Here is a 9870-nt window from a genome sequence, read left to right as displayed (position 1 = left end):
AGGCATCACACGCACAATAACCGGAATTTAAAACTGTGAAGAAACCGACCGATATACATAGTAGACTAGGATTTGTGCGCTCAACGCTCATCGTCTCTTTATGCCGTGAACTTTTTAATGTGCACTCGCGCTGCACTGCGCCCTCTGACTCCATGTTGCTTTAAGCGCATCATTCTGCACCCGGGATGCGCATAAGCGCATTGTGCCGCGCTTTCATATATTTTCATAGTTTTGTGCACTTAAAGATGATTAAAAAAAATCTTGTTCTCACGTATCTATCATATATTTGTTGCCCCTTTACAGAGCTGCACATTACGTTTACAATAAACTATAAATCTTGAAATGTTATATTATTTGTGTAGGCCCATATAATTATTTACATTCATATATAAATTAAATATAAATAGTTTTTTTTATAAATGTATTTAATAAGAACACAAAGTAATTTGTACCTTTTCATTAACATTTTTAGATTTTATAAAATTAGTCCAGAGATGTTTTTTCAAGAATTACTTTTTGTAATTGCAAATTTTTTTAACTATCCACTCACCTAATTTAATATATATTTTTGTTATAGCTTATGATTATATATTTTTATTTTATTGCTCAACAGTAGTTCTCATCGCCGATGAGGTCTTTAAATATTTTGAGAAGGTCTTAAAAAAGTCTTAAAAAGGTATTACAATTTACTTCAGGATTCCTGCATATACCCTGCATATGCATCATATGTGATCTTGGCAAACACAGCACATGACATTTTTATCTAAAATTAGAAAGTTTTAAATTAGTTAAATTAGATTAGTTAAATTAGAAAGTTGTCCGGCTCGAAGAGAACAATATATGTACGGGGACACATGAAATGTCTACAAATGTATGTCCTCAGAAATCACAGAAGCACACACACACACACACACACACACACACACACACACACACACACACACCACACACAGAGAGAGAGAGAGAGAGAGAGAGAGAGAGAGAGAGAGAGAGAGAGAGAGAGAGAAACAAGGTTTTTTTTTATCCTGCTTCAAAACTAAGACAATGCTGCCATCGTGTGTTCATTGAGGGAAGGGCAGCACACATTCCCCTTTTTTGTCCTTATTTAATCCCTCGGCATGGCAACACCGTTTGAGATATCCAAAATCCGTTCGCATTTTAGCATCTTCCGTATCTTTGTTTCATGTTGACCGAGTTTGGTGGAGATTGAATAAATCGCCTACGAGGAGAACGTAAAAACTCAGAGCCTGAATTACACCAATATTCACGTTCAAACCAAAATATCTGACTTCCTGTTGGTCGGAGCTAATGACTGTAAATTAGAAAGTTGTCCGGCTCGATGAAGTCAATATATATACTGAGTTTGGTGATTGTAGATGAAACGAAGCCCTTCACTTTTGTCAAAAGGTGGCGCTATAGAGCCCCTCATCCCCACCCGTTTCTGAGGCTTTGCCCATGTGTACTGACTAACATCTCTGATGTGTGTGTTAAGTTTCATGCAATTTCAAGCATGCTAAGAGTCTCAAAAACAGCCAAAGACATTATTAAGCTTTGACACGTTGCCATGGCAACAGTATTGGAAATTTCAGAAATCCATTCATATGTCTATATCTGCCATGTTTTCACATTATACTGATGAAGTTTGAAGTCAATCGGGTCAAAATAAGACAGTGATTTAAAGCATTTTTAAAAAAAAGTGACACACTTCCTGCTGCCAGTTGGTGGCGCTATAACTTTGACTCACAAACGTCATATCCTTGCGATCGGCTTCCTACAACAAACACACAGCTGAAGTTTCATCCAAATCAGTCAATGTTTGCTCAAGTTATAACACACTTCCTGTTTCCCTTTTCTCGCCATAAATTCGTTGCTTCGCCACGGCCAAACCGATTGAGATATCAAAAATCTGCTCGCAATTTAGCATCCTGAATATCTTGTCTTAATGCTGACCGAGTTTGGCAATGATCGAAACAATTGCCTCGGAGGAGTATATTAAATTCCAGAGCATGCGTTTTCCAAACAACCCAAAATAGCTCACTTCCTGTTGGGCGAAGTTTATGACTATGAGTGCGGAAGTTGTTTGCCCCGATGAGATCTATATGTGTACCGAGTTTCATACATATACGTGCAAGTGTGTTTGATATATAGACCAAATTTTAATAGGGGGCGCTGTCGAGCCCCCCTGCCACGCCCGGGTATCAGCTTCAGCCCGGCCCTGATGGCCGCAGATTCTGACGTATCTGCAAAGTTTCAAGAGTTTTTGAGCATGGTAAGGGCCCCAAAAGTGCCCGAGAAGTCGATAAAATAATAATAATAATTAAAGCTGCGAGCAGCGATGACGGGCCCAAGCCGGTGGCACCGCCACCCCGGTGGCATCAGCTTAACTGTGCACGGCAGGCAATAGGCATTTAAAATGGGAAAACATAAAAGGACTATGTCAAAGTCATCTGAATTCACCACATTAACTGCAGCAGTTGGTGCTGCTATGACCACAAACCACAACAGCCACATCTATGAGATCAATTAAATTTATATGAATTTCATGTCAGATTATGTCAAAGGTCAAATTGGAATGAGTTCAGAATACCATTCGAATGCTGATGTTGTTTTATTCTAACACTTCTCTTCATGTGTTTTTGAGCTACCTTAGCTACCGTTTGTGCACCAATCTTATGCACCATAAAACATGCTTTCATTTCAATATGGGTGGTCCAATAAATTTCTTTTAATAAAAAATGTATAAATGGAGCCAAATCACAGAAACTGCAAAGATGATTTTAATATCAGTGTCAGGTAAGAGTAAGATGCGTGTCTACATTTTATGGAAGTTTATTATAAATAGCCACTTTTATAAAATCATGTGAAATTTATGTTTTAATACATTTATATTATATCAGTAAATAATTAATTTAAAGACATGTGCATCATACGTGATCTTGGGAAACACATCACATGACGTTTTTATTTCAAGTGATAGTTATTTGTGATAGCCTATATGAAAGGGTTAAATTATGATCAAGAGAGAAAGTCACACACACACACACACACACACACACACACACACACACACACACACACACACACACACACACACACACACACACACACACACACACACACACACACAAACACAATGATAGAGTGAGAGTGAGGGGGAGGGGAAGGACTGAGAGAAAGGCACACACACAAACTCACAGGGTGAGAGAGAGACCCCCCCCCCCCCCCACACACACACACACAGATAGAGAGGGGGAAGGGGAAAGACAGGCAGATGGCATTCCATAGACTTAATGGTTTGTATACTGTACAAACTGTACATTCTATCCCCCTACACTACCCCTAAGCCTACATATCGCACACACACACACACACACACACACACACTACCCCTAAACCTACCATCACAGAAAACATTCTGCATTTTTACATTTTTATTAAAAAATTGTTTAATATGCTGTTAAAGCTATTTTGATTTACGGGGACACATGAAATGTCTTCATAAACCATGATTATGTTGTAATAAACACCCCTCCACCTATATATGTTATATATATATTATGTTATATATACCATGATTATATCCCAAAATAATAAATGTTATATTTACCCATGGCCTTCCCTGTTATACAGAAATGTAATAGTTATCAAACCTTCCTTAACTGCATAAATAATAAATGAAATATAGATGAATCATCATTAAAGCTACAATTTTCTCTATTCCCGTTGTTCTTTGATGAACATTAATGACAGGCATCATCAGTGCAGGGGCGTAAATTTCATCTTATAGTTGGGGGGGACAATAAACATGAAATTTCTCAAGAGCAATTTTTGAAGGGGACACAAATAATACAGCCAAAATCGTACTTGTAAGGATATGTATAGGCTACCACAAAAAAAAAAAAAACATTTCGTACCTACTTATTTGGCTTTTTGGTGTACTGAAAAATTATCTAATGTCCGTTTTTTCTTTACTCTGTAATTTTATCTGAACAGCAACAACACAAAGCGATAGTTGTTTAAATACATTTATGCATTTTGGCAAACGCTTTTATCCAAAGCGACTTACATTGCAATCAAGGTACACAATTAAGGTTCACCACGCAGTCATATTATAATTATAAAATTATCTTGCGTCCTCCACATAGTATTTTATACCATGATATTCAGATTCATATTGAGCAAAACCCTACACAGATCTGACAGAACGGCCGTGCGCATATACTTTCGGTTTAGAATTAGCGCCACTTTTTAGAATTTGGGGGCGGGTTGCTTGAATTTCGGGTTCATTAGCCTATTATTCGTAATGAACAACACAGCAACAAAACTACAAGGACACACTCCCTTAAATAGGCGCTTTTACATTTCGCTTTGAAACCAAATCTTCGATCATCTTGTCTGTCAGCTGTTTGCCCGTTCGGCTCGTGCTGTATTGAGCAGACACGTTCAGTTTTTAATTGTTGTGTCTGTTCTCTAACTGAACTAAATTATTTTATTACTATAAAAATGAAAACGACGGTGCCGCGGTGGGCAAGTGATGTTAACAGTGTTTTGCCTAATCTGTATTAAAGAGAATATAATCACTTCATCTGATGTTTAAAGTGAATAAAATAGCCTTAAAGGCTTACTGGAGTTTCACAACTGCTGTCTGAAGAGCTTTGTTCTCTCCCCAAACTTGTGGTAGTTTTTTACGGTCTATGGGTAACGCTAGGTTAGTTGAGGTGCGCGGTGGATCAAACCACTGTGGGGCAAGGCGGGAGGGGGGACTCAAAATGTTTCTAAACTTAAAATGCATTTTTTTTGTCCCGTTTGCGTTTGTATTGTTTTACTACATACACATTTATTTTAAGTATATATTGTTATATTATTTACAATACGCAGCATGGTTTTTAGGGGGGGACAGCCCTCAGATTGGGGGGGTCCGGTCCCCCCCGTCCCCCCCGCGATTTACGCCCCTGCATCAGTGCTCCTGTCACTTTAAGAACAACCGCGGATCTCACGCGCGGTCCCGCGCATCTCATTTCCTCACAACTCTTTAAAGTTCATTTAAGACGTTATTTAACTAATTTAAGACTCTAATATGAGAATACTCAAAATCCTCTGTGTTATTGTTTGTTCAAGAGCAAAAGAGAACTCGATGTGAGCAGGAAACTGACGCGAGTCTATCTATGCGTCGAGTGTGTGTGTGTGTGTGTGTGTGTGTGTGTGTCAGTGTCCCTTGATTAGCTGACATGAGACGCACACAGATAGGACACTGACAGACACACACACACACACACACACACACACACACACACACACACACACACACACACACACACACCGCAGCATAGCCATACAGTTTAAGTTCACCCACACTATATATTAATAAAAAGGTTTACAGTGCAAATACTGTTGTTGCAAATACTGTGCATACAATTTGAAAACATTTGCAAAAAACACCACTGTATCATTACATTTTTTTTTAAAACCTTTAAGTAACCATTTTTTAAACATCTATAAACATTACATTTACATAGATAGACGGACCAGATATTCCTAACACTTTGGGAATACTTTAGGGTTACTAGTTGTTTTGTAAACTGTCTATAAACATTATCTGGATGGTTATTGTAAAGTTGCAACCGATGACTATAATACCTTGTTAAATAGTTTAATAAACAGTACCAGTAAAACGTGGGCAGTACCAGTAAAACATGTAAACAGTACCAGTCAAACATGTGGGTTGTCCTGATACTGTACTTCAAAATGTAATAGTGTAAAAATTGCCACAGAATAAAGTAATTGTTCAAGATCTATTGGTAACTCATAAAAATAATGTCATATTTGCATAAACTGTCACTACCGTATATCCCGACACTAGCACATTAAGATAAGCTATGAAAAAAATCATGTTCCTCTGCCTCTTTCTGGTTAAATAATGTTTATAATAATTGTTAATATAGCATGCTATATTAACTATTCCAGGTTATTTATGCATAGCATAAATAATAGTTAGTATAGCATGCTATGCCACTTTCATCAAAACATATTACAAAGCTATAGCAATCTCATGTCATTCCGTCTGTTCGAAAAAAAAGTTGCTCTAACTGTTCGTTACAAGCAGCATTTGCCGTCAGGCAGGTAACGATAGCTAACATAAACATATTTTTGCTAGCCTACCTGCTGCAAACTTACACTTTTTTTGTACAAGACAAGTAGAGCTATTTTATCCAGTGTAATTGATCACATACCACTATCTTGTTTTTTCTTATCCTCCTCTCCCTTTCTCTTTTTTCTTTTCTGGCTTCCTGAAGCATAAAATTCCGCTTCAAATCCGAAGATTTTGTATTTTGCCGCAGCAGAGATCGCGTTGTTGGCTGGCTGCTGTCAGCGACTTCTGAGAGGGGCCCCTTAAGGGGGATCCCGATAACAGTGTCATTGCACTTTACTGCATTGACTATCAATGGGGCGCTCACACAGTTTGTCGTTTCATTTTATTCTTAACCTGTCGCTGTCTTGGTGCCCCAGGCCAGCTCGAGGCCCCAAGCAATTGCTTGGTTTGCCTGCCTTGTCGCGACGGGCCTGCACACACACACACACACACACACACACACACACACACACACACACACACACACACACACACACACACACACACACACACACACACACACACACACACACACACACACACACACACACACACACACACACACACACACACACACACACACACACACACACACACACACACACACACACACACACACACACACACACACACACACACACACACACACACACACACACACACACACACACACACACACACACACACACACACACACACACACACACACACACACACACACACACACACACACACACACACACACACACACACACACACACACACAGGACATTGGCATACAGCGTGTTCTCTTGTGTCTTGTCGCGCTTGGAAGCATTTACATGAATAGGAGCGTGATCATGTAACGCTAAGCAAAAATGGATATAAAAACGGACGCTGCGTTATTTGCGTTAAATATTTTTAATGCGTTAAGCTTCCGTTTCACGTTGACCGAGTTTGGTGGAGATTGAATAAATCGCCTACGAGGAGAACGTAAAAACTCAGAAACTGAATTATACAAATATTCACGTTCAAACAAACTTTCTGTGAAAAAAGACACTTATAAACAGACACTTGTAGAAAATAATGTGAATTTTTTTTTTTTATATAAATTTGAACTATGTCAGTAAATAATGAATTTAAAGACAAATGTGTCAAAAGTGATCTTTGCAAACACAGCACATGACCTTCTGTAAAGCACATGTATAGAAAACACACTCACACTCTGTTTTAAAAAAGAGTTCTGTCTGAATGAGTACATGAAATCACGGCTGTCAGGTGAAAAGAATTGTAACTCAAATGTCATTTAGAAAATTAGTCCTGTAGTGATATAGTGTCATAGTTCATGTCCACATTAACCACTACGTTGTAATATCAGTGTAATACCCATGTCATCATACACATTTGTGTCCTCATGAATCACATTAACAAGCACACATACAGAGAAAGGGAGTTTCAAAAATAATACAACACTGCCACCTTGTGGTGATAGAGGGGAGGGCACACAAACATCCAAAAACATTATTAAACTTTGACATGTTGCCATGGCAACATTTTTTGAAATATTAGGAATCCATTCATATGTCTCTATCTGTCATGTTTTCACATTATACTGATGAAGTTTGAAGTCAATCAGGTGAAAATAAGATGGGGATTCAAAGCATTTTTGAAAGTGACACACTTCCTGCTGCCAGTTGGTGGCGCTTTAACTTTGACTCACAAAAGTCATATCCATGTGATCGGCCTCTTACAACGAACACACAGCTGAAGTTTCATCCAAATCATTCAATGTTTGCACAAGTTATTACACACTTCCTGTTTCCCTTTTCTCGCCATAAATTCGTTGCTTCGCCACGGCCAAACCGTTTGAGTTATCAAAAATCCGCTCGCAATTTAGCATCCTCTGTGTCTTGACTTCATGCTGACCGAGTTTGGCACTGATTGAAACAATGGCCTCGGAGGAGTATATTAAATTCCAGAGCATGTGTTTTCAGAACAACCCATATTAGCTCACTTCCTGTTGGGCTGACACGTAACTTAGAGCACGAAAGTTGTTTGGCCCAATGAGGTCTATATGTGTACCGAGTTTCTTACATGTACGTGCAAGACCAAGTTTTCAGACCCCACTTTAGGGGGCGCTGTCGAGTCCCCCTGCCACGCCCGGGTACCAGCTTCAGCCCGGCTCTGATGGCCGCGCATTCCGATGTGTGTGCTAAGTTTCAAGAGTTTTTGAGCATGGTAAGAGCCCCAAAAGTGCCCGAGAAGTCGATAAAATAATAATAATAATAATAATTAAAGCTGCGAGCAGCGATGACGGGCCCAAGCCGGTGGCACCGCCACGCCGGTGGCATCAGCTTAACTGTGCACGGCAGGCAATATGCATTTAAACAGGAGAATATTTTAGAATCGCTCGAATATGCCACATTTACCGCAGCAACTGGTGCCACTATCACCACAAGCCACACCCATGATGTAATTTAAATCTAGATTAATTTTAATATCATAGGATAAAATAAATAAAAGTTATATTTTCCTGCTCAAAATTTTGTAAGTCCAGAAGGCCAGTATTTAATTCAAGGTGTTTGTAGTTCTTTTTTACTTATTCACACTAAAGTAGGGATGAAACGGTATGGAAATTTAACATCACGATTATAGTGACCCAAATTATCACGGTTATCAATATTATCACGGTTTTGTTCAAACAAGATGAAAGTGTTCAAAAAGAACAGATGCACACACTTAAAACATTTCAACAAGTTTTATATTTGAAATTAAACAAACAACAAATAACTAAAGCAGCTCTAAGCACTTTTTTAAAGGCGGCATGAAATCAAATTTTACAATTTGTATTTTTATATTAATATTGTAGTGTTTACTATAACTGATTTATCTGTTCACTTCATTATTTTTTAAAAATTCATTTACCCTCATAATCTTTAATCAAATATGTTAACTTTCCCTCCCCCATGAAACGACCTCTCTTCTCCCCCGGTCATGTGCTATGGCGCGAGGGCGGGGTTATCGCCCCGTCTCGTTTCTGCACCTCCTCTCAGAAACCTGTCACTGATCGTGGTTAGGTGCATTTTTCTCGGTATACACAATACCTTCTTCAAGAAGGACTTGAGGCAAAAAGAGAGAAATATATGAGAAATAAAAGCTTTTTTTTAACGTAAAAATTACTCAATATAGTCGGACGAACAGCTTATCGTGACGACTCGCACTGAGGAATGCAGCGTGTGAACGCGCTTACGGCGCGCCCCCTTTAAAAGGGAGAGCTGAGAAAAAAGCTTTACAGAAATAAAGCCATAAAAGGCTTAAAATAAGTACAATCTGTAGCATAAACCAGCGAAAAGTGAGGAAATATGCTCAGTAACATTATGTAGAAAAGATTTAGAAAGAAAATACATTTATTTAAGAGATAGATTGAGTTTTTCTCCACAACTGAGTGCAAACTTCAAATCTGCCTCCATTTTGTTAGCAACGCCCAACTTCCAACGATCCAATCAATTCCCGAAGGACGAAATCAAGCCTCGCCCTACATTTTTTCTAATTTCAGAAGCCGTTTCACTCGGATATACGTCACAATAAGGAGAAAAAGACGATCTCAACTTCCGTTTCATGCCGACTTTAAGCTAGATTCTGTGGGATTTCTTTACTTAATGGCCGTCGTCAATAGCAACGCATAACGCATAAATAATAATAATTTGTCGTAAATATAATCTCTAATATTATCTCTGTAAATATATTCTCAATAAATATTC

Source organism: Gobio gobio (genome assembly GCF_949357685.1).
Source record: "Gobio gobio genome assembly, chromosome: 12".
Taxonomy (NCBI): domain Eukaryota; kingdom Metazoa; phylum Chordata; class Actinopteri; order Cypriniformes; family Gobionidae; genus Gobio; species Gobio gobio.
This window is presented reverse-complemented; position numbering follows the sequence as displayed.